The 15187-nt window shown below is 48.1% G+C and overlaps 1 protein-coding gene across 1 annotated transcript in view; it reads right to left on the reverse strand.

Moving 5' to 3' along the window:
• LOC128697090 (cytochrome P450 2J6-like) overlaps nt 1-12419 on the reverse strand; it is a 55074-nt gene extending 42655 nt beyond the window's left edge. The window contains exon 1 of the mRNA XM_070095269.1: nt 12261-12419. The gene's annotated coding sequence lies outside the window, so the exon portion shown is untranslated. The remainder of the gene's footprint in view (nt 1-12260) is intronic.
• Nucleotides 12420-15187: the final 2768 nt, after the last annotated feature.

Here is a 15187-nt window from a genome sequence, read left to right on the forward strand (position 1 = left end):
CCTTCTGGCAGTGTGCTCCTCCCTCTGGCAGTGTGTCCCTCCCTCTGGCAGTGTGCTCCTCCCTCTGGCAGTGTGCTCCTCCCTCTGGCAGTGTGCTCCTCCCTCTGGCAGTGTGTCCCTCCCTCTGGCAGTGTGCTCCTCCCTCTGGCAGTGTGTCCCTCCCTCTGGCAGTGTGCTCCTCCCTCTGGCAGTGCGTCCCTCCCTCTGGCAGTGTGCTCCTCCCTCTGGCAGTGTGCTCCTCCCTCTGGCAGTGTGCTCCTCCCTCTGGCAGTGTGTCCCTCCCTCTGGCAGTGTGTCCCTCCCTCTGGCAGTGTGCTCCTCCCTCTGGCAGTGTGCTCCTCCCTCTGGCAGTGTGCTCCTCCCTCTGGCAGTGTGTCCCTCCCTCTGGCAGTGTGCTCCTCCCTCTGGCAGTGTGTCCCTCCCTCTGGCAGTGTGTCCCTCCCTCTGGCAGTGTGCTCCTCCCTCTGGCAGTGCGTCCCTCCCTCTGGCAGTGTGCTCCTCCCTCTGGCAGTGCGTCCCTCCCTCTGGCAGTGTGCTCCTCCCTCTGGCAGTGTGCTCCTCCCTCTGGCAGTGTGCTCCTCCCTCTGGCAGTGTGCTCCTCCCTCTGGCAGTGCGTCCCTCCCTCTGGCAGTGTGCTCCTCCCTCTGGCAGTGTGCTCCTCCCTCTGGCAGTGTGCTCCTCCCTCTGGCAGTGTGCTCCTCCCTCTGGCAGTGTGCTCCTCCCTCTGGCAGTGTGCTCCTCCCTCTGGCAGTGTGCTCCTCCCTCTGGCAGTGTGCTCCTCCCTCTGGCAGTGTGCTCCTCCCTCTGGCAGTGTGCTCCTCCCTCTGGCAGTGTGCTCCTCCCTCTGGCAGTGTGCTCCTCCCTCTGGCAGTGTGCTCCTCCCTCTGGCAGTGTGCTCCTCCCTCTGGCAGTGTGCTCCTCCCTCTGGCAGTCTCAGAAATATATATAAATGGTTCAGAGAACAGATAAATTGGTAAATGAGACATGTACAACACCTGGATATGTTTACTGAGGACAAGTATCGTCCTCACAGTGACGTCATCGGTCCATTACAGAGATGAACGGTGATAAGAGATTTCGTTCGGATTTTTAACCCCGGAGGGTTAGCCACCCAGGATAACCCAAGAAAGTCAGTGCGTCATCGAGGACTTACCTGGAGTTTACCTGGAGAGAGTTCCGGGGGTCAACGCCCCCGCGGCCCGGTCTGTGACCAGGCCTCCTTGGGTCAGTGTCCCAGGATGCGACCCACACCAGTCCACTAACACCCAGGTACCCATTTTACTGATGGGGAACATAGACAACAGGTGGAAAGAAACACGTCCAATGTTTCTACTCTGGCTGGGAATCGAACCCAGGCCCTCACCGTGTGAAGCCAGAGCGTTAACCACCAGGCCACCAGAGCCCTAACTTAATTTCCATTGGGGTCCTTAATCTTGTCCCCCAGGATGCGACCCACACCAGTCGACTAACACCCAGGTACCTATTTGCTGCTAGGTGAACAGGACAACAGGTGTAAGGAAACGTGTCGAAATGTTTCCACCCACCGGGAATCGAACCCGGGCCCTCCGTGTGTGAAGCGAGAGCTTCAGCCACCAGGCCACCGGGCCACCAGGCCACCGGGCCACCAGGCCACAGGGCCACCGGGCCACATTCTTCCCAGTGGTTCAATTTATCAACAGTCTCGGAATAAAAAGAAATATTTGCCGCCATAAAAATGGGAAAGGAAACATAAAATACACAAAATTTCCTGAGTTGTATTTTTGATATTAGAAAATACGAAATATTCATATGTGGTCATCTGCAGGATTCTTTATTTGCGTTTTTCGCGTTTAATGCCATTGAGTTTTCTGGGCCGGGGGGGGGGGGGGGTTATGAGGCTAGAGTGTGTTGGAATTTTTAACCCGTGGGGGGGGGGGAGGGTTAGCCACCCAAGATTACCCAGGGGAAGGTTAGCCACCCAGGGTAACCCAGGGGAAGGTTAGCCACCCAGGGTAACCCAGGGGAAGGTTAGCCACCCAGGGTAACCCAGGGGAAGGTTAGCCACCCAGGGTAACCCAGGGGAAGGTTAGCCACCCAGGGTAACCCAGGGGAAGGTTAGCCACCCAGGGTAACCCAGGGGAAGGTTAGCCACCCAGGGTAACCCAGGGGAAGGTTAGCCACCCAGGGTAACCCAGTGTTGTCAGTCATCTCCCAGTGTTGTCAGCTATGTCCCAGTGTTGTCAGTCATCACCAGTGTTGTCAGCCATCTACCAGTGTTGCCAGTCATCTACCAGTGTTGTCAGTCATCTACCAGTGTTGTCAGTCATCTACCAGTGTTGTCAGTCATCTCACAGTGTTGTCAGTCATCTCACAGTGTTGTCAGTCATCTCACAGTGTTGTCAGTCATCTCACAGTGTTGTCAGTCATCTCACAGTGTTGTCAGTCATCTCACAGTGTTGTCAGTCATCTCACAGTGTTGTCAGTCATCTCACAGTGTTGTCAGTCATCTCACAGTGTTGTCTCTCATCTCCCAGTGTTGTCTCTCATCTCCCAGTGTTGTCAGTCATCTCCCAGTGTTGTCTCTCATCTCCCAGTGTTGTCTCTCATCTCCCAGTGTTGTCTCTCATCTCCCAGTGTTGTCTCTCATCTCACAGTGTTGTCAGTCATCTCACAGTGTTGTCTCTCATCTCCCAGTGTTGTCTCTCATCTCGCAGTGTTGTCTCTCATCTCACAGTGTTGTCTCTCATCTCGCAGTGTTGTCTCTCATCTCCCAGTGTTGTCTCTCATCTCCCAGTGTTGTCTCTCATCTCCCAGTGTTGTCAGTCATCTCGCAGTGTTGTCTCTCATCTCCCAGTGTTGTCTCTCATCTCCCAGTGTTGTCTCTCATCTCCCAGTGTTGTCTCTCATCTCCCAGTGTTGTCAGTCATCTCCCAGTGTTGTCAGTCATCTCCCAGTGTTGTCTCTCATCTCCCAGTGTTGTCTCTCATCTCCCAGTGTTGTCAGTCATCTCCCAGTGTTGTCAGTCATCTCGCAGTGTTGTCTCTCATCTCCCAGTGTTGTCTCTCATCTCCCAGTGTTGTCTCTCATCTCCCAGTGTCTCTCATCTCCCAGTGTTGTCTCTCATCTCCCAGTGTTGTCTCTCATCTCCCAGTGTTGTCTCTCATCTCCCAGTGTTGTCTCTCATCTCCCAGTGTTGTCTCTCATCTCCCAGTGTTGTCTCTCATCTCCCAGTGTTGTCAGTCATCTCCCAGTGTTGTCAGTCATCTCCCAGTGTTGTCTCTCATCTCCCAGTGTTGTCTCTCATCTCCCAGTGTTGTCAGTCATCTCCCAGTGTTGTCTCTCATCTCCCAGTGTTGTCAGTCATCTCCCAGTGTTGTCTCTCATCTCCCAGTGTTGTCTCTCATCTCCCAGTGTTGTCAGTCATCTCCCAGTGTTGTCAGTCATCTCCCAGTGTTGTCAGTCATCTCCCAGTGTTGTCTCTCATCTCCCAGTGTTGTCTCTCATCTCCCAGTGTTGTCAGTCATCTCCCAGTGTTGTCAGTCATCTCGCAGTGTTGTCTCTCATCTCCCAGTGTTGTCTCTCATCTCCCAGTGTTGTCAGTCATCTCCCAGTGTTGTCTCTCATCTCCCAGTGTTGTCTCTCATCTCCCAGTGTTGTCTCTCATCTCCCAGTGTTGTCTCATCTCCCAGTGTTGTCTCTCATCTCCCAGTGTTGTCTCTCATCTCCCAGTGTTGTCTCTCATCTCCCAGTGTTGTCTCTCATCTCCCAGTGTTGTCTCATCTCCCAGTGTTGTCTCTCATCTCCCAGTGTTGTCTCTCATCTCCCAGTGTTGTCTCTCATCTCCCAGTGTTGTCAGTCATCTCCCAGTGTTGTCAGTCATCTCCCAGTGTTGTCTCTCATCTCCCAGTGTTGTCTCTCATCTCCCAGTGTTGTCTCTCATCTCCCAGTGTTGTCAGTCATCTCCCAGTGTTGTCTCTCATCTCCCAGTGTTGTCAGTCATCTCCCAGTGTTGTCTCTCATCTGGCAGTGCTGTCTCTCATCTCCCAGTGTTGTCTCTCATCTCCCAGTGTTGTCAGTCATCTCCCAGTGTTGTCAGTCATCTCCCAGTGTTGTCAGTCATCTCGCAGTGTTGTCTCTCATCTCCCAGTGTTGTCTCTCATCTCCCAGTGTTGTCTCTCATCTCCCAGTGTTGTCTCTCATCTCCCAGTGTTGTCTCTCATCTCCCAGTGTTGTCTCTCATCTCCCAGTGTTGTCTCTCATCTCCCAGTGTTGTCAGTCATCTCCCAGTGTTGTCTCTCATCTCCCAGTGTTGTCTCTCATCTCCCAGTGCTGTCTCATCTCCCAGTGTTGTCTCTCATCTCCCAGTGTTGTCAGTCATCTCCCAGTGTTGTCAGTCATCTCGCAGTGTTGTCTCTCATCTCCCAGTGTTGTCAGTCATCTCCCAGTGTTGTCAGTCATCTCCCAGTGTTGTCTCTCATCTCCCAGTGTTGTCTCTCATCTCCCAGTGTTGTCTCTCATCTCCCAGTGTTGTCTCTCATCTCCCAGTGTTGTCTCTCATCTCCCAGTGTTGTCAGTCATCTCCCAGTGCTGTCTCTCATCTCCCAGTGTTGTCTCTCATCTCCCAGTGTTGTCTCTCATCTCCCAGTGTTGTCTCTCATCTCCCAGTGTTGTCTCTCATCTCCCAGTGTTGTCTCTCATCTCCCAGTGTTGTCAGTCATCTCCCAGTGTTGTCTCTCATCTCCCAGTGTTGTCTCATCTCCCAGTGTTGTCTCTCATCTCCCAGTGTTGTCTCTCATCTCCCAGTGTTGTCAGTCATCTCCCAGTGTTGTCAGTCATCTCCCAGTGTTGTCTCTCATCTCCCAGTGTTGTCTCTCATCTCCCAGTGTTGTCAGTCATCTCCCAGTGTTGTCTCTCATCTCCCAGTGTTGTCAGTCATCTCCCAGTGTTGTCTCTCATCTCGCAGTGCTGTCTCTCATCTCCCAGTGTTGTCTCTCATCTCCCAGTGTTGTCAGTCATCTCCCAGTGTTGTCAGTCATCTCCCAGTGTTGTCAGTCATCTCGCAGTGTTGTCTCTCATCTCCCAGTGTTGTCTCTCATCTCCCAGTGTTGTCTCTCATCTCCCAGTGTTGTCTCTCATCTCCCAGTGTTGTCTCTCATCTCCCAGTGTTGTCTCTCATCTCCCAGTGTTGTCAGTCATCTCCCAGTGTTGTCAGTCATCTCCCAGTGTTGTCTCTCATCTCCCAGTGTTGTCTCTCATCTCCCAGTGCTGTCTCTTATCTCCCAGTGTTGTCTCTCATCTCCCAGTGTTGTCAGTCATCTCCCAGTGTTGTCAGTCATCTCGCAGTGTTGTCTCTCATCTCCCAGTGTTGTCTCTCATCTCCCAGTGTTGTCTCTCATCTCCCAGTGTTGTCTCTCATCTCCCAGTGTTGTCTCTCATCTCCCAGTGTTGTCTCTCATCTCCCAGTGTTGTCTCTCATCTCCCAGTGTTGTCTCTCATCTCCCAGTGTTGTCTCTCATCTCCCAGTGTTGTCTCTCATCTCCCAGTGTTGTCTCTCATCTCCCAGTGTTGTCTCATCATCTCCCAGTGCTGTCTCTCATCTCCCAGTGTTGTCTCTCATCTCCCAGTGTTGTCTCTCATCTCCCAGTGTTGTCTCTCATCTCCCAGTGTTGTCTCTCATCTCCCAGTGTTGTCTCTCATCTCCCAGTGTTGTCTCTCATCTCCCAGTGTTGTCTCTCATCTCCCAGTGTTGTCTCTCATCTCCCAGTGTTGTCAGTCATCTCCCAGTGTTGTCTCTCATCTCCCAGTGTTGTCTCTCATCTCCCAGTGTTGTCAGTCATTTCGCAGTGTTGTCTCTCATCTCCCAGTGTTGTCTCTCATCTCCCAGTGTTGTCAGTCATCTCGCAGTGTTGTCTCTCATCTCCCAGTGTTGTCAGTCATCTCCCAGTGTTGTCAGTCATCTCCCAGTGTTGTCTCTCATCTCCCAGTGTTGTCAGTCATCTCCCAGTGTTGTCAGTCATCTCCCAGTGTTGTCTCTCATCTCCCAGTGTTGTCTCTCATCTCCCAGTGTTGTCTCTCATCTCCCAGTGTTGTCTCTCATCTCCCAGTGTTGTCTCTCATCTCCCAGTGTTGTCTCTCATCTCCCAGTGTTGTCAGTCATCTCCCAGTGTTGTCAGTCATCTCCCAGTGTTGTCTCTCATCTCCCAGTGTTGTCTCTCATCTCCCAGTGTTGTCTCTCATCTCCCAGTGTTGTCTCTCATCTCCCAGTGTTGTCAGTCATCTCCCAGTGTTGTCTCTCATCTCCCAGTGTTGTCTCTCATCTCCCAGTGTTGTCTCTCATCTCCCAGTGTTGTCTCTCATCTCCCAGTGTTGTCTCTCATCTCCCAGTGTTGTCTCTCATCTCCCAGTGTTGTCAGTCACTTTGATGCTATCATACGTAGTGTTAGCTGTGGCACAGTGAGTGTTGACACTGGTGGTCACCTGTCCCAGCACAGGACACTCGCTCTCTATATATCCCAGTGGTCCCTAAACTCTTCAATTCATCGACACATTCATCAAGTTTCAGACTATTCATCAAAACACAAAAAATAATTCAATAAATGGAACTTTAACTAATAGTACTACGAATAATTGATAATCTCACAAAAAATAGGTAACATTTAAATAAAGAAAAATATAAGATTTAACATAAAAGTGAAGTTGGTGATAGTAATGATGTATCTGACGACCGTCAACAAGGTCACTGATATTTGATGGTGAGATGACACAGATAAGGGGGGAGGGGCAGAAGGTCACAGATACACAACGCAAAGCACGACCACAGACATTTACTGACCCCCTTTTGACCCCCAGCCATTTATCGACCCCTTCGATAGTCCCATCGACCCCTAAGGGTCGATACCGACCACTTTGGGGGACCCTGTGGTACTGTAACCCATCCTGTGTGATACAATACAAAGGAAACTAAGTAATCTCCACATTCCAGAAGGGTAGTAGCACATCGCTGATTTATCCAGTTTTGCTAAATAAACAAATATGCACCGCACCAGAGTTCCCAAATTATTATTATTATTATAAAAAAGCGCTAAACCACAAGGGCCAGAGTTCCCAAAGATCTGTTCTTTCAATAATCTTCAAAGATTTCTTGTCTTAAAGGGAAGATCACTCAGTCGTGCCACAATTGCTTGCACCAACATGTTTGTCAACATCACAAGAGGGATACCTAATGCACCCTGTTGGTATCTAGTGATAAATGCTCATATTACTGCACTGCAGTCTTCTGTGTCACCATGACGACCTTGTCCCACGTGGTAGCAGTGATGGGAGCATTGGATACCATGACGACCTTGTCCCACGTGGTAGCAGTGATGGGAGCATTGGATACCATAACGACCTTGTCCCACGTGGTAGCAGTGATGGGAGCATTGGATACCATGACGACCTTGTCCCACGTGGTAGCAGTGATGGGAGCATTGGATACCATGACGACCTTGTCCCACGTGGTAGCAGTGATGGGAGCATTGGATACCATGACGACCTTGTCCCACGTGGTAGCAGTGATGGGAGCATTGGATACAATGCCTCTTGTGTCATCAAACACTCTTGTGTCATCAAACACTCTTGTGTCATCAAACACTCTTGTGTCATCAAACACTACTTTCGTCAGTAAAACGTTTCCATTTACACTCTGGGGAAGATGATGTCGACGGCTCTTTAATGAATGCTGGTGACACAATGTAGACGAGCCTTTCTGACTCCCTGCAAAGGTGCCTCCAGTGTGCTGCCTCTCGGTACTCTGGGGCCTCCAGTGTTGCCTCCGGGCACTCTGGGGCCTCCGGGCACTCTGGGGGCCTCCAGTGTTGCCTCTGGGCACTCTGGGGGCCTCCAGTGTTGCCTCCGGGCACTCTGGGGGCCTCCAGTGTTGCCTCCGGGCACTCTGGGGGGCCTCCAGTGTTGCCTCCGGGCACTCTGGGGGCCTCCAGTGTTGCCTCCGGGCACTCTGGGGGCCTCCAGTGTTGCCTCCGGGCACTCTGGGGGCCTCCAGTGTTGCCTCCGGGCACTCTGGGGGCCTCCAGTGTTGCCTCCGGGCACTCTGGGGGCCTCCAGTGTTGCCTCCGGGCACTCTGGGGGCCTCCAGTGTTGCCTCCGGGCACTCTGGGGGCCTCCAGTGTTGCCTCCGGGCACTCTGGGGGCCTCCAGTGTTGCCTCCGGGCACTCTGGGGGGCCTCCAGTGTTGCCTCCGGGCACTCTGGGGGCCTCCAGTGTTGCCTCCGGGCACTCTGGGGGCCTCCAGTGTTGCCTCCGGGCACTCTGGGGGCCTCCAGTGTTGCCTCCGGGCACTCTGGGGGCCTCCAGTGTTGCCTCCGGGCACTCTGGGGGCCTCCAGTGTTGCCTCCGGGCACTCTGGGGGGCCTCCAGTGTTGCCTCCGGGCACTCTGGGGGCCTCCAGTGTTGCCTCCGGGCACTCTGGGGGCCTCCAGTGTTGCCTCCGGGCACTCTGGGGGCCTCCAGTGTTGCCTCCGGGCACTCTGGGGGCCTCCAGTGTTGCCTCCGGGCACTCTGGGGGCCTCCAGTGTTGCCTCCGGGCACTCTGGGGGCCTCCAGTGTTGCCTCCGGGCACTCTGGGGGCCTCCAGTGTTGCCTCCGGGCACTCTGGGGGCCTCCAGTGTTGCCTCCGGGCACTCTGGGGGCCTCCAGTGTTGCCTCCGGGCACTCTGGGGGCCTCCAGTGTTGCCTCCGGGCACTCTGGGGGCCTCCAGTGTTGCCTCCGGGCACTCTGGGGCCTCCAGTGTTGCCTCCGGGCACTCTGGGGCCTCCAGTGTTGCCTCCGGGCACTCTGGGGGCCTCCAGTGTTGCCTCCGGGCACTCTGGGGGCCTCCAGTGTTGCCTCCGGGCACTCTGGGGGCCTCCAGTGTTGCCTCCGGGCACTCTGGGGGCCTCCAGTGTTGCCTCCGGGCACTCTAGGGGCCTCCAGTGTGGCCTCCGGGCACTCTGGGGCCTCCAGTGTTGCCTCCGGGCACTCTAGGGGCCTCCAGTGTTGCCTCCGGGCACTCTAGGGGCCTCCAGTGTTGCCTCCGGGCACTCTAGGGGCCTCCAGTGTTGCCTCCGGGCACTCTAGGGGCCTCCAGTGTTGCCTCCGGGCACTCTAGGGGCCTCCAGTGTTGCCTCCGGGCACTCTGGGGGCCTCCAGTGTTGCCTCCGGGCACTCTGGGGCCTCCAGTGCCTGCATTTACCTCCTCAGTAAATGCTATGAACCTCGCAGATCTTCGTCCACAAAACGCAACACTGAACGTTAGATTTTATAACATTTGTTCCTCCACAGTGTTCTGCGGTTACTGAGAATGACACACTGATATATTAGACGCTGCTTAAAATACTAAGAGTACAAGGTCAATCAATGATAAGTGTTGCCTACCAGACCAGGAGCTGCAAAGTGGTCATCTGTCATTTTCAATGTGAACAAAGTTAAATGATTAGATATGATATCTGGATCTCAGACTCAGGGACCAAAAATAAGAGTGAAGGATCCACGGTGTAGCAATGCCAAGGTTGATAAGAGACATCTTGCGGGAGAAGCTTCAGTTGTCACCATGTACACCTTTGAAAGAGCTTTTAAAGCAACTTATATTAGAGTCACACACGATCATAGAGCAGGGAGTGTGTGGACCTAGTAGCGACCAGTGAAGAGTCAGGGCCAAGAGCTGTGACTTGACCTATGCAACCACAGAGTACACTCCCCCCCCATACACCTACCACCCCACAACAAACACAATAAAAAGGTTTTAGGCATTTGTGGCTGAGTGATTATATATACAATGTCGTGCCGAATAGGTAAAATTGGTCAGTTATCAAGAACTCGTTTAAAATTTTCTCTTGTACGTTTAAAGATATATTTTTTTCATTTATGTTAATGTAAAAATTAATAATTTTGTACCAAAAGAACCTTAGAAAACTTACCTGACATTATAACAAGCGCAATTAAATTTAGACTAATCCAACTAATTATATTTTAGATAAGTTTACAATAATTTAATAAACAAACAAAATGAAATATATTTTTTTCGATAGGTTCAGAATGATTTTTGCGAAATTATTCCATACACAAATTTTAGCTTGCCTTATTCGGCAAGAAGAGTGTTGCTATTTAAGCCAAAATCGCAAGTTTTACCTAGTCGGCACGACATATATATATATATATATATATATATATATATATATATATATATATATATATATATATATATATATATATATATATATATATATATATATATACTTATAATCTTGCAATGCAATAATAAATAATTTTAATGGAAAGAGGAACAGTGCGCTAACCGAGACTCAAACCCATGACTTACTAATCTGCCAAGAAACAAGCAGCCAGATCCCTGATGTTGTCAGTCTTCTACCACCATTATGAAGATATCAGTCTTCTACCACCATCACCACCATTATGAAGATATCAGTCTTCTACCACCATCACCACCATTATGAAGATATCAGTCTTCTACCACCATCACCACCATTATGTAGATAACATCATTGATCTTCGGCCTCATGATTCTAGTCTCTTCCAATCATTTTTTAAGTCCCTTAATAATCTTACTCCTTCCATAAAGTTTAAAGTTAAATGGAAATCTAATTCTTTGCTTCCCTTCCTTCATATCCACCGCTCAGATATAGGTTTTGACTTTTCCGTGTACCACAAGCCTATGTACAGTGGCATGTACATTCACTACTTTTCTTATCATGGTTCCTCTGTCAAAAAAAAGTGTTCGTCTTTCTCTCTTTCTCGGTGTTCTCCACATTTGTGATCCTCAGTTCCTGGAATCGGAAATTTCCACTCTTAGTTTTCTCGTTTTGGATACCTTCCCATTCATAAACTCTGCCTCTCACCTGCTCAACGAACTTCTCTCCCAGACTCTCTACCTTCCCTATATTTCCAGTCTTTCTAATCTCGACAACTCCCTCCGTTCCTTAGACATTAAACTTACTTTGACATTTTTGTGTTATTCCAGGTTCTGTACACATATGCTGCTATGTATGATCACCTATGTATGATCACCTGCGAAGACTAACATTCTTCGCAGTAATTAGTTCGCACCTCTCCTCCCGCTATTGATGCTCCTAGTGTCTACTTTATTTCTTGTTCCTCCTGTCCTCTTCAGTACTTCGGAGAAACTGACCGATCTTTCTGACAGACTTAGGGAGCACAAAAGTAGTGTTAGGCTTGCCGACACTAACAATGCTCTTTTCTGTCACGTCAGAGATCACAGTCATCCTATTGACTGGTCTTCTGCTAAAACTGTCTTCCCTACTTCCAACTGTCACAGTCACCGTCTGGTTGAATCCTCCCTTATACATTACTTTTCCTTATATGAAGGTCTGTTTTGATGCCTTCTTTTCCCATTACAATGTCAAATGTTACAAATTTTAGACCACATGTGACAACCTGATTCTTTTTCCTCCTCTTTCTACCCTTTCTCCTTTCCATTTTTTCCTTTTTCTTGTTTTGGGTTTCCTTTCCTCTGCCTTGGATGTTTGGCACTTTACTTTTTGCTCACAACGTTCCACCCGTGCCGGATATCGATCCCCGGACCCTCAGCATACGAGTTGAGGACGCTACCAACCCAGCAACTTCATAAGTACAGGAACTTGTTTACACGATCACTTGTTCAGATACTGACCAGAAACAACCTTACTTACAATATATGACTCAACATGGCGCTCCTTAAACAGAATAACGGTAGTTAAAAACCACAATGGCGGTTTTATCCCAGATTTCACTGACAAGAAATCATTGGAGTTTCATGAAGACAATTATAGAAGGTAGATTATGGCGAGATACGTTAAGAAATAAGTTAGAATAAGCTGTGTGCAGATTTGGGATCAGTGCCTGTAGGATTTTCCAGGTGTAAGTTATGATGTATCTTTCTCGTCTACGTTCCACGGAGTACAGATCAAGGGGCTCCAAACTTATCCAGTAATTAAGGTGCTTGACTGAACTTACACAAAGTGGTACTTTATCACGGGAAACAGTGGCACTTTATCACGTACAGTGAGACCTTATGAAGTACTTGATAAAGTGTCACAGTGAAACAGCGTAATATAATGGATCTACTTGTTAAAAGTCTTTAATCTGGTAATATGGACACTTGTATTACGAAGACTGGAGAAGAGAGTGTAAACACTTCAGACGTCCTCAAACATTCATTGCTGTGAACTACAGTGTTAACTTGCTGTGTCCTGATGTATGCTGCCTCAAGTGTGTGTGGTATACTCACTTATTTGTTATTGCAGGGGTCGATTCACAGCTCCTGGCTCCCGCCTCTTCACTGGTCGTTATTGGGTCCACTCTTTCTCCCTGTTCCAAGAGTTTTATCGTGCCTTACGCTGCCTGCAGTGTACGTGATGTATGCAGTGTACGTGGTGTGATACTGACTTATATACTCTCACAGTCAAGTGTACTCATCACAGATAACTCAAGAATTAGTACCATCATGGTGAGTCTGTTGGGATATTAACAAGTTATTGTCTTTAGTCCGCTACAAAAGTTTGATGGAAAAATAATTATATATATCGTGCTGAATAGGTAAAACTTGTGATTTTGGCTTAAATAACAACGCTTTTCTTGCCGAATAAGTCAAGCTAAAATTTGTGTATGCAATAATTTTGCAAAAATCATTCTGAACCTAAAAAAAAAAAAAGTATTAGCAATAACTCATTTAAAATTAAGTCCTAAATTTTTCTCTTATTAGTTTAAAGATATATGTGGAAAATTGCATTTACTTGGATGTATAATTATTTACATAATAGTAAATGAACATAGATAATTATTATTTATCAGTCAGACAAGCAGGAATTTGGGACACCTAGGTCGCACAAAATGTCCGCCTTCGATACCTGCCACTGTCATAACCACAAGTTGCTCTGGAACTATTAATTATAAATGAAAAATACATCACCAGGAATGTTGGTAAATATATAAATTTGTGGACTGTATATTAAATTAAAAAATTATTATATATAAACACATATACCTGGAGTTTACCTGGAGAGAGTTCCGGGGATCAACGCCCCCGCGGCCCGGTCTGTGACCAGGCCTCCTGGTGGATCAGAGCCTGATCAACCAGGCTGTTGCTGCTGGCTGCACGCAAACCAACGTACGAGCCACAGCCCGGCTGGTCAGGAACTGACTTTAGGTGCTTGTCCAGTGCCAGCTTGAAGACTGCCAGGGGTCTGTTGGTAATCCCCCTTATGTATGCTGGGAGGCAGTTGAACAGTCTCGGGCCCCTGACACTTATTGTATTGTCGCTTAATGTGCTAGTGACACCCCTGCTTTTCATTGGGGGGGGATGGTGCATCGTCTGCCAAGTCTTTTGCTTTCCTAGTGAGTGATTTTCGTGTGCAAGTTCGGTACTAGTCCCTCTAGGATTTTCCAGGTGTATATAATCATGTATCTCTCTCGCCTGCGTTCCAGGGAATACAGGTTTAGGAATCTCAAGCGCTCCCAATAATTGAGGTGTCTTATCTCCGTTATGCGCGCCGTGAAAGTTCTCTGTACATTTTCTAGGTCAGCAATTTCACCTGCCTTGAAAGATGCTGTTAGTGTGCAGCAATATTCCAGCCTAGATAGAACAAGTGACCTGAAGAGTGTCATCATGGGCTTGGCATCCCTAGTTTTGAAGGTTCTCATTATCCATCCTGTCATTTTTCTAGCAGATGCGATTGATACAATGTTATGGTCCTTGAAGGTGAGATCCTCCGACATGATCACTCCCAGGTCTTTGACGTTGGTGTTTCGCTCTATTTTGTGGCCAGAATTTGTTTTGTACTCTGATGAAGATTTAATTTCCTCATGTTTACCATATCTGGGTAATTGAAATTTCTCATCGTTGAACTTCATATTGTTTTCTGCAGCCCACTGAAAGATTTGGTTGATGTCCGCCTGGAGCCTTGCAGTGTCTGCAATGGAAGACACTGTCATGCAGATTCGGGTGTCATCTGCAAAGGAAGACACGGTGCTGTGGCTGACATCCTTGTCTATGTCGGATATGAGGATGAGGAACAAGATGGGAGCGAGTACTGTGCCTTGTGGAACAGAGCTTTTCACCGTAGCTGCCTCGGACTTTACTCTGTTGACGACTACTCTCTGTGTTCTGTTAGCGAGGAAATTATAGATCCATCGACCGACTTTTCCTGTTATTCCTTTAGCACGCATTTTGTGCGCTATTACGGCATGGTCACACTTGTCGAAGGCTTTTGCAAAGTCTGTGTATATTACATCTGCATTCTTTTTGTCTTCTAGTGCATTTAGGACCTTGTCGTAGTGATCCAGTAGTTGAGACAGACAGGAGCGACCTGTTCTAAACCCATGTTGCCCTGGGTTGTGTAACACAGGGAGAATATCTTAAAATCATATCACTCACCAATTTGACTGGAGATTAATGTGTCATGTACAGGACTCCCCCTTTTCCCTACATTTATGAAAAATTTACTGGCCAGAATTTAAATATAAATTAGACAGCTTATCTGAGGTTCCTGGAGTTGTCCTGTCCTGTCGACTGATACTCAAGTTATGCAGGAATGCACATCCAACAATTTCGTCTCCTATTTGAGAGGTGTCAGCCCAATTTTAACCTCTAGAGCACGAAAAATTCTTCCCAATATTCACTAACAGTTGACCAGTTCAAACATCAATGGCGAGTGTCCTTCTGCGCAGGCGCAGCTTCCCGTTTTCGATAACATAAATTTTATTAAATACAGTATGGCCATCTATTTACATATAACTGCTGTATTTCTTGAAAATATATACAGTATTTTCCACAATATATATATATATTTTTAATTTATGTTAATGTAAAAATTAATAATTTTGTACCAAAAGAACCTTAGGAAACTTACCCGACCTTATTATAACAAGCGCAATTTACTTTAGCCTAATCCAGCTAAATATATTTTAGACAAGTTTACAATAATTTAGCAATAAACACAACGAAATATTTTTTTTAGATTCAGAATGATTTTTGTGAAATTATTGCATTCGCAAATTTTCGCTTGCCTTAGTAGGCAAGGAGAGCGTTGCTATTTAAGCCAAAATCGCAAGCTTTACCTATTCGGCACGACATATAATATATATATGTATATATATATATATATATATATATGTGTGTGTGTGTGTGTGTATACACACACACACACACACACACAC

The sequence above is a fragment of the Cherax quadricarinatus genome, chromosome 49, assembly GCF_038502225.1.
Source record: "Cherax quadricarinatus isolate ZL_2023a chromosome 49, ASM3850222v1, whole genome shotgun sequence".
Taxonomy (NCBI): domain Eukaryota; kingdom Metazoa; phylum Arthropoda; class Malacostraca; order Decapoda; family Parastacidae; genus Cherax; species Cherax quadricarinatus.